Source organism: Elgaria multicarinata, chromosome 7 (genome assembly GCF_023053635.1).
Source record: "Elgaria multicarinata webbii isolate HBS135686 ecotype San Diego chromosome 7, rElgMul1.1.pri, whole genome shotgun sequence".
Taxonomy (NCBI): Eukaryota; Metazoa; Chordata; class Lepidosauria; order Squamata; family Anguidae; genus Elgaria; species Elgaria multicarinata.
The window spans coordinates 36,102,501-36,121,481 of record NC_086177.1 but is presented as its reverse complement, the minus strand read 5'-3'; the positions used below and the strand labels follow the sequence as shown (position 1 = coordinate 36,121,481).

Genomic DNA, 18,981 nt, shown 5'->3' with positions numbered 1-18,981 from the left:
ACCAGGTACATGAAGACTGCTCTATTCGCTTCATGGATGATAGCTTCCTGTAATTTCTCATTTTATACTGCGATTTCCCTTTCACAATCATAATACTTTATTTGATAGGATATATCCACCACTTGCTGCATTAAAAGAGAACATACTGAAGAAGAATGTTGCCACCCTCTGGAAGCAGGGCTACTAACTTTCATCCATCATATAGGAAGGAAAAATTGAGCTTCAGGCACAACACATATAGCAATAAAGATAAATTCTGGTCCCTTTTTATTTAACCATTTGGAATTGCTCTTAAGACTTTCATCTGTTAACAAATGTGGTCCAGTGGACAGTACACTAGGACTTGTTACTAAGTTCAAATTCCCCCTTATTCACAAAGATTTCCAGTGACCTGGGGCAGCTTTGGTTCCCCATTGTAAAAATGGGAACAGAGGTGACTTAACTTCATCTTCTAGAAGGATAATGAGATAATAATTCTAAAGCACTTCAAACTCTTAAAAGTAAAACAGAGGTGACAGCATAGGAGAAGCAATAACTTTTCTTTTGTGAACTGTGTTGGACTAATGAAACATGTAGCTAGCTAACAGCATGTTAATGCTACTAATACTGTAGAAACCTAAAAATATTGGGAACTTATGTTGTTTCACTCTTTTATTTACTCCAAAAATGCACTAAAAGCAAGACAGTAATAGAAGGTAAGGTTTATTTTGGAACACTCAGCAGTACTAACCAATAAAAGTTATTCAACTTAATTCTGGAAGCATGTAAGATTTGTATAACATTTCTTTGAACTACTGAATGTATTTTACCTTAGAAATCTGTTTCCTCTGTCACTATTTATTACTGCATGTTGCTCAGTAATAATGAGAACCTGCATAGAAAATCACAATGTTACACTGCTAAATTCACCCTGTGAAGTTAGGACACCAGCATATGGATATTTCCAAGAGGCAATTATACACAAATTCATGTTCTACAAATCCCCAAGAAAATGCAAAATTGGTTATATCATACCCTGCATAGTTTTCAATTGGCTTTGTCTAGTTCTATATATACAAACATCAATTAGCTTTACTTTCCTGCAGCTTAATACCAATACGAGATATTTATGGCCCTTTAAACAAGGTAGATTCAATGGTTAAAATGTTAAAAGACATAATCAAGTGTTAGCTAGAAAAGGGAACATAGCTTCACAACAGTATTTTAAGAGTGAGGTCTCAACTGGTCTGGGAACAGGAACTAAACCTGAGGAATTGATTCTGTTTTGCTTTTGCATATACACCTCTTCCCAGTTTCCATACAACTGGAAAAAGCAGAAGCATCTGCTCGTAAAAGCTGGATGCCCCGACTCAAATAAGTGAGTACGCATTTTACTCACATCAATAGCAGAATGGAAGGCTGCCAGTTTAGTGTCTTGGCTGACATTCAAGCATGCTGATTGCTGAGCTCTTTAGCTTCTGAGTTCACTATAAAAAAACAACAACAAAACATTCCTCTCAAAATAACTTCTAAGAGAGACCTCTTTAAGCTCAGACTCCAGGAATGAATATATGCACATAATATTCAGCTGTTAAAAAGAAGTAGACCTGCCTTTTTAAAAAAATGGCACTTTGGCTTTATGTACAGTTACAATACAGTGAGTATTACATTTTACCCAGCCAAGCAATTTTCTCATGTATAGTTACAGCCAGAATATGCTCAAATTATCCAGAAAGGAAAGGTTTAAAACTACTTATGTTGGTTTAAAAATGTATATCACTGAATTTAATCCAAAATTGTATAAGATGGGACAGAATTGCTATAACTAAGGTTTTCAATCTCAGAAATAGATTACTAAAATTAATCAAGTTAAAGCCAAGACAAAAGCTCCTTAAAGTCCCACTATCCCCAAATACCTACGAAATGGCAACATAATTAAAAGAGACTTCACACTGCATGCATAACTTACACATTTACTATCAAGAAAAAAAAGACGTAGCAGATCAAACTACCTGGAAAGTTAATTCATATTCTATTGGAATTATTTCACAGCACAATGTACAATGTTCTTATACAATCCTGCTGATCAATCATAAACACCCTATAAAATGGCCAAATTTGAGCATGAATTTGCATGGTGTATATGGTAGAGGACTAATTTGACTATTTAAAATGATTTCCTAGATAACAAACCACTGCACAAAGAGAGTGCAAATAAAGGTGCAGCTCCTAGTTGAAATTATATCCCTAGGGAGGTCTATATAATACTTAACCACAAGAGATAAACCTACAGCTTCACTTTAAGTGAGTTACTAATTGCTTCAGTTAATTAATACAAGATTGAATTTATAGTATTCATCCTGGGAAACAGGGAGAGGAGTAATAAACTAGCGTTAACACATTTACTTGACTTCCTCCAAAAGTGGAAGTGTTATTAAAAAAAAAATCTCCTGTGTTATCATTTTGCCCAGAAGCTTCAGTGGTGTCTTCCTCACTGAGTGAAACACAGTATAGTCAGTCACTAGCATGTATTATTAACTTTAAGCACCGTCTATCCACCATATACCCAGAGTTCACATAACACCTGATAGTTTCCTCTTCCTCACCCTACATCTGGTATTATAAGCCCCCTCAGAGGAGTACAGAGAAGAAGAAAAACCCAGCAGGAAAGATAACTGCTCTAAAGCACAACTCCGGACTTTCTTTCATTTTTTTTTTTTTATTTAACAAAGAGCTCACTCTCACTTTATGTAACATTGATGGCTGTGTTTTTAAGGTGTGTTTCTGGGAGAAGCAGCTGTCCCCACTCTTCCTGAAATCTTCTCTTGCTCTTTTGGGGTGCAGAGTTCATACCAACAAAGAGATGCAGCAAAGTTATTCATGAGTAAGCAGCCAGGCCTGTCCATGATGTTCGTCAGCTGGGCTGTTTACTAATGGATAGGTTCTTTGGTGGGGAAGGCCCCAGTGTGCTGCTTCAAATAGCTTCTGACAACATACAACAACTCAACAGTAAAGTTGGTGATAGCGGAAGGGGTGTGTATGCATGGAAATCACATTTCTCAGCCAGCAATGATTTGGAGGAAAAGAGTTACAGGCAGACCCATCACCCAATCACTCACAATAAAATATCTGTAAAAGTCAAATAGGTTCATACCAATGGTAACATGGTATTTTTTTTATCCCATCACACTGGAGCCTTACTTGGAATCTTTTTGCTATTACCTGTATAAAAGACATGTGACTATATTGTTTGAGGACTATTTGCCTGACACAACATATTGTAACATTTTAGGGTGAACATGGCATTAGAGAAGGATGCCATAGTATACTGACTAGCACAATACCCTGATGGCAACCTTATAGACGCTTAAGGCATGTCTAGTTGGGGTGATATCCCGAGGATTGTCCTGGGATCGTCCCTGTGCATCCACATAACGCACAGGGCATCCCAGGAGCAGGAAGGGATGATCCCTCCCTTTCCCCAGGATATCGCCCTACCCTTCAATTTTGATTTTCCCCATGGTTTCGGGATGATCCCGAGACCACAGGACATGTGGCCCGCTGTCGTGGTTTTGTCCCGGCTCCTCACGCGTAAACGAGAACCTCTGTGCCCATTGGGGGTGGGGTGGAGGGAGCACAAGAGTTTTTTTGTTTTAAAAACTTAAGTCTGCTCAGGAGCTCTCCTGCGCTCCTCTACAGTTAAAAACAAAACAAAATGGTGGCCGCAACATCCTCCTCTGCCTGGGATGTCGCGCGCCGAGTGTAGACGAGGGAGACGATCTCATGATCATAAATTCGCAAGATCATCCCCCTCAACCCCCCTCGTCTAGCCATCCCCTCAGATGTCTGAGATGTTCATTCCCATGACAATTACAGTCCACACTGGTTGGTTTTACCACTTGATTCAGCAGAATCAAGTGGTAAAACCTTTTAAATACAGCACCCCCTCAGACTACAGGGGGTGGTAGTAGTGAGTCAGTTTGCGTAACAGTGGGAGGGGCAGGAAGAGAACAAAAACCATACCTTGAACATAGAGAATCAGCATAGGCAGGAATGTGTTTTTCTGGAGATCATTCCATTAGGCACTCTTTCACCAACTGCAGCTTGAAGGGGCTGAGTACCCCAACCCTCCCCAAGAAAAGCTCTCTCTTTCTTGAGGGTAGATGTTTTAGTCTATTGCAGAAAAAGCAACAAAGAGTCTTGTGGCACCTTAAAGTCTAATAAATTTATTCTGGCACAAATTTCCATGGACTATAGCTCACTTGCATCCGATAAAATGGGCTATAGTCCATGAAAGCTTGTGCCAGCAGAATAAATTTTATTTATTTATTTATTTATTTAATTACATTTATATACCGCCCCACAGCCGAAGCTCTCTGGGCGGTTTACAACATTTAAAAATTTGTCAGTTCCACAAGGACCTTTGCTGTTTTCTCTCTCTTTTTTTTATTCTGTTGGTTGTAAACCTTTCCTTGTCTGGGTTCGGATATCACAAACTTATTTAACCCATCATGGGTTGTCATGTTGTCTCTCAGGAGTTTTGTAGGGATGATGCTAGAAGTGCTGAATTAACCTCTCCCCTCTCATTGGGATATTCTGGAAGGCTAAAACAGGATACTGCGATGTTGTCAATGGGTGAAACAGCGCCACTGCTGGGGCAGGAGGACTGCAGCAGGACAGGGTGCGGTGGGATGATTCAGATTATGCACAGTAGCTTAATAAACTACACACAGTAGCTCATTTGTCTGCTTGTGTGGGGGATAACAGTAGCTACTGTGAGTAGATTATTAACCCATCATGGCTTAAAGTGACATCCAAGCACAGTCCTTTACTTTATTCTATTGCACTGACAGAGAGTGAGTGAGTGATGAGCTCTTATCTGCACGCAAACAGTACAGAAACACTTATTCCTGAATAACTCCTACAGAAATATCTGAACGCTATTTAACTTTATTAACGGAAAGGAAACTTAAGCTTGCCTGTAATCTACACGTCTTCCCACTACCACTGCCATCTTGGCCTTGCTCCAAGTTTATTTATTTATTCCATTTCATTTCTTTACTGCCCAATAGCCAAAGCTCTCTGGGGTTCCCCCCCCCCAAAAAATTAAAGCCATAAGTACAACATAAAATATAATATGAAAGCATAAAAGATTAGGATAATAAATTGCTAAAATACTGGGGAAATAGAAAGGTTTTCACCTGGCACTAAAAAGAGTACAATGTAGGTGCCAGGCGTACCTCTCTAGGGAGTACATTTCACAGCCGGGGTGCCACAGCAGAAAAGTTATATCTCTGAGCATAGCTCGTATTTTAGACTTGGGATCCGTTTGTTTTTTCACTGTGCACCTAGTTGGAGTAATAGCAACAATAATGGTGTTCAATAAAGTTGTTTTCTGGAATTAGGCAGCTCACATGAGGCCCAGTTTTCAAATTTAAAGTATTTCATTTATACTTGTTTAAAAACTTCTATACTGACACTAGCAACTTAAATAAGCTTTAAAAACAACAAAAATGTTGTTTATCAATTATGCTCTCATAAGTTTCACCGGAATTTCAATAAAAACATGGTAAAAAAACAAGCCTCAGAGAGTCATCTGGAGACAAACAAAAAAATTCCCATGCCTTTACTGCTATAGCATACAATAACAACTGTTCAATCTATCCTTTTCTGGCTTACATTGTGTTAACTTCATTGAAAAGTATATAGCGTTGTAGCAGCTGCAAGTGGAATTAATGCTAGCCAGATATTTGCTGAAGTAAAGTTGGGCAGCAATTCTTAAATCCGAAACACACTTTGTGTAATATAGGAAGCAGAGTAACCTAATAAACTCTCCAAACAGAACACACTTTTGTTTCAACTAGAAGAAATTCCTAAGGGCTGTTCCATACTGGCCAGAGATATAAAGCAAAACCATTCACACTACACTTCAGACAAGTGATCAATCTCTAGGGTGCCATCCAATACAAAATGGAATAGAAGAAATGTGCAAATGTGTAAGGGGTTATGCATAACAGCTTTCCCTGTTGTTCCCTCTGAGCTTCCAGCCATGTTAGATTAGCCAGGAAGCAGCACAAATTTACTACTTCAACATGTCTTAACAAGATCATCCTGATTGTAGCTATAAAAGTCTGGGAATTCTACTGCATGCTAAGTACAGCATTCTGTCTGGTAGTCAATTTAACAGGAAAAGCCCCAGAGGTAATAACTCCCAATGCTCTTCTGTCAAGAAGAGTCTTCGACGTAACAGGATTAAAAGGGATGTAAAAAGAAAAGAAATAGGCAGGCTGAGCTCCCTTTTGTATATGAAAAAGCAGCGGCATTTAAAATGCCCTACAAAAGATATACTGCTCAAATGTTCTTTTAGAAGAACTGCTTTCCACAGCGTGATTTTAAAACACAGGATAATTCTTACAGGTCAGTCCTATGTTTCAAAATGCCTCATAATGCTTAATGTATATAACTAGTGTGAGATCCCTGAATATAGGCTACCCAGTCATGAGCCAGATTAAAGTCCACTAGAGCTAGAACAAGGAAATTAATGACAGCTGTTTAGAGAACAGAAGGGGAAGACATCTATATTTCTAGCCAATTTTCTGGATATATGCATGGTTACTATTGTTACAAGCAATTAAAGGGGCTCATGTACTAAGCATGAATGTCAAACACTACTTCAAAACAAACATGGGCTGTTGGGGCTGTGCAGGAGAAATCAAGGCGTCATCATCTACACCAAGCAGGATATTGCACTATGAAAGTGGTATGAAAGCAGTATATAAATGGCAGGAGCCAAACTACTACTATATAGCGGTATTGAAGTGTACTGACAACTGTTGGGGCCCATTGACTCATAGAATAGCAGAGTTGGAAGGGCCTACAAGGCCATCGAGTCCAACCCCCCCATACCATATATCACTTTGGTAGTGCTATATCCTGCTTGTTGTAGCTCCTGCCTTTTATATATATCCTGCTTGGTGTAGATGAGGCCCAAGTGTGCTGCCTCCCGACTGCTCACCACTTCCGCTTTGTTACCAGATTACAAAACAACTCAGAATTTTAACTCACCATTTGTTGTTGGGCTAAAACTGTGGGTTGTTTCTCCTTCAACAACCCAGAATTCTGGGTTCACAAGTCACAGAGCACTACCCAAGAATGGGCATTCTTGGGTTGATTTGTAAAGTGGAATTCGGCAAGTAGTCAAGAGCCAGCACACTCACTCACTCTTACGTGGCTATGGGTTAACCAACCAATGGTTGGTCATTACGTGTGAACTGAGTCAGTGTGCTCCCTCTCGACCGCTTGCCTGTTTGCACTTTGCAAATCAACTGGATCAGTTCTGAAGGCCACAAGATGCGGTCACTTGCAATCATGACTGGCCACTGTGGAATGCAAGATACCAGATTAGATGGAAATTTGTTCTAATCCAGTTGGAAGCAAAGAACATATTCCTTTAGATGAATACTGAGAACATCCATTAAAACTAGTGGTTTGGTGTTAAATTTTGAAGTGCTTGTGGACATTGTGATAGTCCCCCCAGAGCCACACCATTAAAGAGAGAACAAAAATGCAGGCAGTTGTGTTGATACGTATATTGTAGTTCCTTTCTTTAAAGATAATGGGTCTTAATTATCCATTCAAGACAAAGCCACCTCAAAATATTTTGTATTGCAACAGGGATTGCTCTAAACAATATATTGCTGCTGGGGAAATCCATTCCCCTCACCTCTCCCAGCTACTGTGAGGAATGCAGTATATGTGTTCCTCTTTATAGGATTATAACTTGCAAACTGTTTTTGAGATTTACTTGCAATCATGCAGAATGACCACTAGATGTCTCTGCACTGTAGTTAGAACTTCAGAAGAGACACAGCTCTAACTAAAAAGAACAAACAAGAAAGCTATCACCTGGTGTTTTGTCACTATTCTCCCAATATATAGTGTTATCAAAACAATATGGACATCAATTAGTAAGAATCCGCAAGCCGGATTTTGTGATAGAGAAGTGCTAGAGGGAATTTTTTTTCTCATGGGAATAAATACATTTATCAGATATCTTGAGATCACAATTTCTACAGCAGACTTCAGCCTACAGATGTCTATTGCCATATGGCCTAAACTTGAATTGTTGGAGACAAATCCTGAACACTCCCAGAAAACATGTTCCTTTAACTCACTCCCCAATGCTCATCATAAAGTCCTGTCAGTGCATTGTGTCTAACGCTGTAACCTGCTCTTGATCATCGTTTTTTTTTAAAAAAAGAACAAGAAACAGCTGAGGACATTTTATTTATTTATTGCATTTCTATACTGCCCAATAACCGAAGCTTCCTGGGTGGTTCACAAAAACAATTTCAGCCCACTCATGGTGTGCAAGCAGCTGACGCTTCAGGCTGTTGCACCACCGCTGTAATGTAAAGCCCACATAGTAAAGTTTTTTAATCTGGAAGTACAGCCAAAATTTGTGGAACCACCTAAAACAAGTTGTCCTTTAGATACTACAGAAAATACTGCAATATCTGAAAGCACAACGTACTTGTGTTTCCAGTGGGCTGTAGGTGCTAATGCTCAAACCCAGTCTGAGAGGCACATTCATGTGCTGCCAATCTATGATCATTTAATCGCAACCTGCCATTAGACGTTCTATATATAGGCCTTTCTGCTAAAGTTCTGCTAAAAGCTAAGATGTGTGCTGAATGTGTGTATGTAAAACGACCCTGCCTACTGCCAGCTCTGGCTTTGCCTACTTTTGTTTGAACTAGGCCATCACTAGCCTGTGGCCACCAGACGATTAGCCATGATAGGATGTAGCCCCGAGGAAGAAAAAGGTTCCCCAACCCTTTTTTCTGGACAGATCCCAGTCCCGTGGTTTTGCCTGCAGCTGTGCAAGCCTAGATATACATTACACTGTTCTCTGGCCTACACAGAAAACCTGGTCAAATGGCTCGAATTGTCTGACGAGGAGGAGGTATAAATCCACCCGCTAATTCATCTACCAGATGGAATTGTTATTTTTCTTTTTTATCAATAAATAGCCCACCCAAACCCCCTAACTCCTCCCACCCACATATTCTTTTGTATGAATATTATTGGTTTAGCTGTTTAATTTTGTGATGTTTGCAACTGGAAACAAAAAGCCATTTAAGAAAAAGTATAAATTTCAACCAACAATGCCCTGTGGCTACCCACAACTTGCTATCTCTCTATCAGCATATCATTAGCCCCCTATCTTACTGGCTGTACATTCACCGTCCCACCCTCTCTTCTTGAAACCATTCTGATCCTGCCATCCAAACAATCTAGGGATTTTCCATAGCTTTACTGCAACTTTTACTTGGCTAGGATAACAACAAACCTTCTTTCCGCCAAAATGTCTCTCGTCTGCCAACTCTTCTAGACTTTGATCCTTCTGTTCTTGCCTGGGCCAAACAGAGATGCTGAACTTATGCCTGCATGTCAGTTAGGATGCCAGGTGGGTCACTGCAAATATCAAGCCACCTTGGGAGGGCTTCTGCCCTGAAAAGTGGCTCAGAAATGTTTTTAAATAAATAAATAAATAAATAAATAAATACACACTTTCTTGCTGCAACGTTCCTTATTGGATGACAGGCAGAATGCAGGAACGTATCTCATGTCTCTTCTTCACTTCCTGGGTCAGTCTTGAGAGGTATAGTGTTGCTAAGTAGGCTTAAAACATCTGCACACCCCTGTTCAGTTGCAAGGCCAAGGCATGTTGCTCCTTAAATTGTGCAGAGAAACCTAGCCCAATGCACTCCTAGATTTGCTAGTGATATGAGGAAAACTGAGCTCTGCTAGAGAAGGATGGATACATTAAATGGCATCATCAAAACACATCTCATTATTATGTTTTTCATAAATGGCTAAATGAATCAGAAAAGTGAATGGGTCTTGAGTTTTGCCAAGACAGGGCCAGAGTTTTTTTTAAAAGATCCAAAGGAAGAGTCCTCAAGCTAGAAAACCATTATCGCAGCAATGCAGATTCCAAAATAAGAAAGTAACCTTGGTTTAGGACAACACTTAGATATTTGTATAAGCACCACTCAGAACCAAATGCTAAATGTTCATGTGATTAACAGGCACCACCCTGTATGCCTAGGGCTGGGGTGCAAATTAAAAGGAAAAGCTATGTTTTAGTAAGAATGACTGAACTCTGAAAAACTGGAAAACCTCCAGGGACAAGATGGCTGATTTTTTTATTAGCAGGAAGATTAACATGTCGAGGCCAAATATTAGAGATTATTTCAACAAGAAATATAACACAAGATAGTTGTTCAAGAGGGTGGGGCATTATGGAACATGATGATCGCATAAAAGTCAAGGAAAGAAGGCAGAGGAGACCCTGGACTCATCTACACTTGTAGGATATATGCGGAAGGCTTAACGAATGCGCAGACAGCAGTTGTAATAAACAGTCCGTTAAGACTTATGGTAAAGGTAAAAAAGAAAACAATAAGCAGCTTTATTCCAAGTAAAAATATACATACGTCATCTCAGATACCAAGCGTTGGAGAATCAAAAAACAAACCTCATTCCAAAGAGAGGAGGAAAAACATAAGAATGGAGGAGTGAAGGTACAGCAGATTAAAAAGGGAGTGGTCAAGATATAGGAATGCAAGAAAGGGCAGAACCAATTAAGCCAATAAAGACAAATTAAAGGAAGGTTAATCAGGTTAACCCTTTCCAGACAAACAACAAGCGTCGTTGCCTATTTCCAACACACCAAGCAGGATATTGCACTATTAAAGCGGTATATAAAAGGCAGGAGCCACATCAAGCAGGATATAGCGGTATGAAAGCGGTACATGGTATGCATCAATGGGCCCCAACCTTTGTCAGTGCACTTCAATACCGTTATAAAGCAGTAGTGTGGCTCCTGCCTCTTATATACCGCTTTCATACCACTTTCATAGTGCAATATCCTGTTGGTGTAGATTAGGCCCCAGAGTAAAATGGTGACCAAATCCAAATGTATTACAAAGATATCAAATAATAAGATTCTTAAAGTACTATTTCAATCCACAATGGGCAAAAATACAAGAAAGAGAGGCATCAGATTACTATCTACAATTCTGGGTGCTTTCTTGACATGTATCCACTCCTCCATGTTTAATCAGATAATCATGTTGCTACATCTTAGGAAAGCAGCGATTCCAAGCACTAGTTCCATCAATGCCAGGGATTATTGCTAATAGCTGGAGAGGCATTAACTCTGGTGGGGGATCCTGCAGTACCTACAATTGTGGAGTGAAACGTGCCCCAGCTGTGTCTTTGCACTCACCAAACTCATACAAAGGAAACGAGGGAACAGTTATGCTATTCATGGCCCAATCCTATGCAAGTGTAGAGAGAAGCTGAGGTATGCTGGAAATTGTAGGATGGTTTTCTCTATAAACCTACATAAGATTGAGCCATAAGGCATCTAAATAAAATATGTAAACTAATTACAAAAGCATTTACCTTTTACTAATATTTTGTTTTTGGATTACAATTCATGTGCCCCTTAGATATACCTTGAAAGAGAGCATTTTAGTAGTTTTCTCTGAAAGTACATCATGACATCTCACAAGTCAATAGAAAATTCTAAGAATTAAAGCTACAATCATATGGGAGTTCAAAATCAAAAGGACCTGGAAAATTGAGGGACAGGTGATGTTGAAATCTAGTTTCTTTTGCAAAAACCAGATTGGATGGACCATCCAAACATTAGTATCTAAATTAACATTTCGCTTAAATTTAGTTGGAAAATCCAGTTTGTATGTGGGTTTACTATTCCTTGAATTGTTTTGTATGGTTATTGTAGGTTGGAATTGTTTTAATAGTAGATTTAAATGTAATTTTAAATATTTACATGCGAAGTGCTTAGATATATTAAACTTTAAATAATATAACAAATAAATAAATAAATCCAAGAAATTTGCTATCTCTGGTTAACTCTATCCAAATTTTATATGTCTTCATGGACCTAACCCTGGTTAAGGGGGAGGTAGCAGAGCCGTGTGGAATAGGTTCCAGGAGCTCTTTGGGAAACAAATGGAATAATGGCCTAATCTACACCAAGCAGGATATTGCACTATGAAAGTGGTATGAAAGCAGTAAATAAAAAGCAGGAGCCACACTACTGCTTTTTAGTGGTATTGAAATGCACTGACAAATGTTGGGGCCCACTGACACATACCTTCAACTGCTTTCATAGTGCTATATCCTGCTTGGTGCAGCTCCTGCCTTTTATATACCACTTTCATAGTGCAATATCCTGCTTGGTGTAGATTAGGCCAATGACTTCACAATTCAGGTACCACTAAGCAAGCAGTAACAATGGTTAACTTGTATGCTGGGATTATATTAACTAGTTTAAGGAAAACACAACCAGATAAAAATTAAGTAGCTTTCAATATTACTCGAATCAAGTCTCTCTGAGTACTCATCACATTGCTCTCCTTGTTCATCAAATTTACGTCAGGTTTCAGTATTAGTTACAGAGTTCAAGACCAACATTCTCCTTAAAATAGATTACAAATCTTTCGATAATACTATTGCCACAAATAGCACTGTTATTGTTCTGTTGTCAACTCTATGTTGCAGCCCTCAAAAGCAGGAAAATTGTGCTAAGACAGTTAATGCACAATTCAAAAGGCTAACGATACAATAGAACAAGTTCACACAGTGCAGAACAATACGATACAGAAATAGAGTTGTGGGTGGCTGTTATAATTGGAATGCTTCACAATATGTGTATGAAAGAAAGCATTATCAAGGAGCATTAGGTATGATGTCCACTGAGAGGCTTATTCCTATACGCTGGAATTGTAGGAACACAGATCACAGTTAGAAATGAATAAAAGAAAACAAGGAGCAACTATGTCTACGATGGGCCTGTTCAGACAACACTCTTGAGCCACAGTGAGGCTGCTAACCCTTTTGGAACAAGTGGTTAGTGAGCATGTTTAAACCATGGTTATGTAGCTACCATGATTAGGTATGGTTCACACAACACGTTAAGCTGTAATATTTAGCTTAAAACACTTGACCATCATGGTCTAGCATGTTGTCTGAACAGGGCCATAGAGAGTTAAAGCACAACTGACAGTGAAACTAGGGACAAATGTATAAAACAGTTAAAGATGGAACAAGTCTTGAGCTTTGAGAAAAGCCAACAGGGTTACTAACTCCATGTACCCAAATATTTCAAAATGACTTGAGATTTTATGATACTCTACACCAGGGGTGCAGAACTTCAGATCCGGGGGGCAAATCTGGTCCCCTGGGTTTCCCCAGATGGCCCTATCCCCTTTCCCTGGCCCAACCCTCTTTCTATCAACCACTGATCCTTTTGTGGTTTCCTGGCTTTCGTGTGGTTACCCCTCATTCAAAAAGTTTGACGTCTGTTCCTTAAGGCTTAGTTACTGTCAGTAAGAGTCTTAAACTAAAAGGTGCTGTTATTTTTGACCTTGCCCCTTTTGTCTTTGGGCCTGCCAACCACTAGAATGTGGTCACCTAGAGCTTCTCCAAAATGCAACTCAGCCCCTGGGCTGAAAGACGTTCTGCACCTGGGTGCTATACTGTATAGCTTTGAGAGCATCATTTGTTATAGAAAACCATAGCTTCTTGTAATTCATAGTTTGTACATTGGGGGAAGGGTAATTTTCACCACCACCATGATTAATAGCAAACTGGAAGAATGGAGATGACGTAAAGGAAGCAGGAATCAAGGGTTGTTTTATTTTGACTTGACTGGTAGTGTGGGAGGATAGAGCAGAGGAAGTTGCAGTAGTCAACAAGATGACTGGGCTTTGAGTTGTGTTTTGGCATGCTGAAAACAGCAGTATGACAATGAACTTATGAGGAAACATAATATTGGTAACAAGCTGTACTAGATTCCCAGTACTTTATCATGAAATTTGCCAGTCTTTGTGAAACAGAGTAGAGGGTCAGAAAATAGCTAGGAACAGCTCTTGTTCTGTTGTGAATTTTTTGTATTAGAAAAAGGAATTTGTTTTCTATAAAGTAAAGCTGAAACTGATTACAGAATGTAGTCTCCCGCTCCCCCAGAATCCGTGGAAGATAGCTGATTACAGTGAACTTTACTGACAATAGAGGGAGAGGTTGTTTTATTACTTGAAAAATGGCTTAAGGAATCCATTCTAGATAACGGAGAAATAATGGCATCTCCTTAAATTACCCAGCCTGCTTCTTTGTTTCTACATGCTAATAGACAAAGGAGCCAAGAGCAATCAAGGTAGCTGTTTCCTTATTCTCTGTCTCCCTCCTGACCTCTGTGCCATTAGATCCCTCTGAAACATTATCAGCACATGTAACGCAGAGTACTATACCTGACACAACCAGAAACATAAGCCACATTCTGAAGAAATACAGATAGTGTCAACACCACAAAGTGTTCATGAGATCATCTGTCATCCCTACCTCATGCATATAGTTTGCAGTCAGGTATTTTAAAGGCTGGAAACAGACCTGAAATGGATGTGAGCAGGCACGTTATTCTCATCAGAATAGTATTTCTCCTATCAAGATTCAATGGACTATGAATCCTTCTCACTAGTACATCAGTGACATTGACCTCTTTTGGATAGATGCCCAGCACAGCAAGCTGAGAAATGAGAGCATTTAGCTGGTATTGCATCCTACCTACTTAAAGATTTTCTTGCTATGGTCATCCAAATACCCTGGATGAAACTCTACAGTATGTTTCACTACAATATCAAACTCACTGACAGCCACATTTTACCTCTCAAGCACTATATATACCAGAAGCATATCAAAATCTACTTAAACTTTTGTAGGGAAGACCCGTTTCTTAGGCTGCAATCCTATGGATACTTTCCTGGGTATAAGTCTTATTCAATGGGACTTACTGCTAAGTAAAAATGCATAAGATTACACGGTGAAGGTACTTTCCTAGTAGTCATACTGTGCATCAAACCAACAAACAGCTCCTTCCATTTGAACTAGCTAAATCGTAACTATTGTCTAAATCAGCCTTCTCTAACCTATTGCCTCTAGAGGTGTTGGACTACAACTCCCATGATCCCAAGGTAGCATGGAATCTAAATCATAACCAACCTTCTAGATTTTACTGGAAAGTCTTCACACAGCAAGGCTAACAAACTGAATCCTAGGAGATGGTATTTTTAAAACACAGAATTTCCACTATTTCAAGTCAAGAATAACAACAGGAATGTCGCAAGAACTCCCCAATTATCTAGAAGTGGTGCCACATTGCAAACTGGATGATGATGATGACGACGATGACGTCAACAACAAAACAGAAAATTAATTTAGCCTTTTTCAAAAACATGTGTATACTTAGATGCTACATCTGTGTCTTGAATGAGTGAAATTTACATATCTGCTCTTCAAAACAGGTACATTTATTACCTTTCTAACGTATTTTTATTTATCATAAAGTAAAGGTAAGACTTCCAAAGGTGCATCTGTATTTTTAAAGATGTCTTATGCTTATTACTGAATATATATATATTATATTAAACGATTTTGCTTCTATATCTTTTTAGAGTAACATAGAAAACATCCTTAATATGATAATGGAACTGTAAGTTTTTCATCTTGCATTGGGAGATTAAAATTCAGCCAAAATAAAAATGTACAGCCCGATCATATCCATATCTATACGGAAGTAAGTCCCACTAATTTACATGGTACTTTTTGCCAGGTAAAATGTGCTTAGGATTTCTTTTTGGAGCAATGAGAAACTGAACTTCTGTGAAGAACCAGTAGTTCCTTTCTGCCACTGTACACTATATCTTGTTAAGAAGCAAAGTATGCCTTTGCTATCTCACTCATGTCCTAAATCTGTGTAAATGGACAGCTTGCCTATTTTGTTGACTGGTGGCACTGGAATAAATACAGCAGTCCAAGCAAGTTGCTATCCTTACTTTTTCCAGGGCTGGCCTTCCCATGAGGTGCGATGAAACCCCCATCTCAGGCAGAACAGCAGGAAGAGCGGTGAATTGCAGTCAGGAGGTGGGTGCAGTGGGTGCTCCGGAGAGCCCTGCCACCTCTCTCCAGCCACAACATTTGATGCAGTGAGAGAGTGGCTGATGGGCCTCTCCAAAGCATTCTGGGAGGAGCAGTGTCATTACAAGCGATTTCCCCTCCCATGCCTGACTCTGAGGAATGACCCCTGCATTTCAGCCTGGCCAACTCTCTTAAGTGCCCCGCCAGCTAGTTCCTCTGGGTGTGTGGTGGTAAAAGTAGGGGGAAGTGAGGGGATGCAATAAAGAGAAAGGGTGGGGGATGCAACACAGTAAAGGGAAGGGGGGATGTGACTGGGGAAAGGATGAGGGTCCAGCACGGCAGCAGTAAGGGGAAAGGGCTGAATGGGGAAACAACCCAGTAGTGTGAAGGGAGGCATGACGCAAACAACGGAAGAGGAAGGAGGTGGGGCATGATGTGGTGGTGGGAAGGGAAAGGAATACGACATAGTGGCGCATGTGCTCTCTCACCTTAGGCAGTGGGAGAGCTTATTGCAGAGCTGACATTTTCCACTGATCTCCTTTGCCTCGAACCTACCTAGAAGGGAAAAAAGCTCTTCAAACCAAATTTTATCTTTTTTGTGTCTTAGTTTGGTAAAGCCCAAAACAATTAGGTACATAGGAAGCTGCTTATACTGGTTCACACCACTGGACCATCTTGTCAGCACTGACTGGCAGCGACTCTCCAGGGTGTATATCTGGAGAAGCCATGGGCAGAACCTGGGACCTTCTACATGCAAAGCAGGTGCTCTACCCACTGAGCTGTGATCTCTTCCCAGTGCCATTGGGGAGGCTCGCTTTGACAAAATGTAGGAACTACAGCTCTATACCAGAAGCACATGACCGAGATCATTCATTTGGTGCTAAATACTTATGATTTTGGCAGGGATCTATTAGTCCCTTGAACCCTGATATACAGCATGCCTACAGAGCTATGCCTATTTAAAGGAAAGCAGCAGCTGTCTGTAGCTCTTAATCAAGAATAATGCCTGAGAATAAACCATTGCCTTTTCGGAGACTGCATTTTTCAAATAACTACAATTCCTGCTCTTTTCTGCCCCATCCCTAAAAATACGAGGTGGCACACAAAAGAGAGCTGCTTACAAGAACAGAGACATATGGATCTCTCTCTCTCTCAACACTTTCTGTTAAAAAAAAAAAGTCATGAAGTGAGCTGTAAACAGATGCAAACAAGTTTAGAAGCAGATGAATTCAGAACTTTAAATTGTGTCAAAACTTTCCATTCATTCCACCATAGTAGAGAGTTGACAGTTCTCCCAAGAGACCCACAAGATGCTATTCTCAAGGACCAACAAAGAAGTATTTCCTGTATTTAAAATACCTCTGTAAATTGCTCTTTAACACTTTATTTTTCATGTTACTTCATAAAGATTTTTGCCATATTCTCCATGGGTCTCTACTGTTGTTACCATCCAGTTCTAGAAAATGATATGTATACTGAGAAGCAGGAAAACTCTAGCCAAGCAAAAGGTGAGAATGGGCTGCTATGAACTCTTCCAGGTAGTACCAGCATGACACCAGCTCCACAAAGTGTTGCTCAATTATTATGGCTCTTTTCTACACTACAAATTTATATGACTTTATACCAGTTTCCCCAAAGAATTCTGGGAATTCTGGATTGGTGATATGTGAGGATTCTATTAGATATCCCCAGCCACCACACCCAAAACTACAGTTCTAAGAGTCAAACTACACTTTACGCTACTCATACAATTTATAGCAGAGACTTCTGTTTTGTTTTTAATCTAGTGTAACTCCGTGCATTCCTGATTCGGATTGGTATCAGTGCGCTCGGGGGGGGGGGGGGACAAACCTCCCCCCATCCATGTTCCCCTGAAATTTCTTTCCTGCCTCCCCCATAAAACAAGAAAAAATTAGCCTCTACTGATTCCAAAAGAGGCTTTATTTGTTTTTACACACACACCTGCCCTCCGTATATGGGTTTTTGGGAAAAACAGGTGGGGAAGGGAGGTCCCAATCTAAATCTGGCCTATGCACAGTTACGCTAGAATAAAACAAAACACAAATTAGTTAACTCACAATGAGCTGCTCTGCCTATGGGTGCTTGCTTGCACATGCAACCCTCACCCAGGGGTTGTCATGTCTTGAGAATCTTGTGAGCATGGGTTATATGCAAGGGTTAAATAAACAAACCATGGGTTCTGCAAGGGTTGTTTAACCTTGGCATAACCCATGCTTGCTGGCTTCGCACAACATGACAACCCATGAGCGGGGTTTGGATATTTAATATGGAGGCCACACACATCCTGCATGCATTGCAGCCTCACCGCAGGTTAAATAAACATGGTGGCTGTTGTAAACAGCCCCTAAATCTACAATGTAGACATCCCTAAGATGTGAACAACAAGGGGCCATTGTGGTGTAGTGGCTAGACCATTGGGCTGGGAGTCAGGAAATCTGGGTTCTAGTCCCCATTTGGCCATGGAAGCTCATTGTGTGATTTTGGGCCAGTCACAGACTCTCAGCCCAACCTACCTCACAGGGTTGTTGTTGTGAGGATAAAATGGAGAGGAGGAGGATTCTGTATGCCACCTTGCGTTCCTTGGAGGAAAAAAGGTGGGATATAAATCAATATTATGAAATAAGAACCAATGAGAAAGAGACAAGGAAAAAAGAAAGGAAAAGCAGAATCCCAGATATTGTTTACAAGAACTAAACTCTAAGAAGCATATTGAGATTCACTTTCACAGTCTATTTATTCTGAGGTAAACTCTAAAGCATTAAAAAAAAAAACTAAGAACACATTCATAGCAGTAACTAGCCTGCCAAACAGAGGATTTGTCCTCTTTTTGTAAGTTGCTACTGCTGGAAACAATCTCAGAACTCTTCATCTACTGTCCCAAATATAGTTGTAAAATGTATTTTTAAAATTCCCTTAGAATGGTGTGAAATATTCTATATACCATGGGTAGGCTGAAGGTAGATAGGGATG

General features: G+C 39.9%; 1 protein-coding gene across 8 annotated transcripts in view; it reads right to left on the bottom strand.

Moving 5' to 3' along the window:
- Positions 1 to 18,981, bottom strand: part of ATXN1 (ataxin 1) — a 259,174-nt gene that overhangs the window by 71,978 nt on the left and 168,215 nt on the right. Inside the window, exon 6 of one of the 8 annotated variants that reach the window (XM_063130393.1) lies at positions 1,379 to 1,466. The exons of the other annotated variants lie outside the window; for them this stretch is intronic. The gene's annotated coding sequence lies outside the window, so the exon portion shown is untranslated. The remainder of the gene's footprint in view (positions 1 to 1,378; positions 1,467 to 18,981) is intronic. 8 annotated transcript variants of the gene reach the window in all.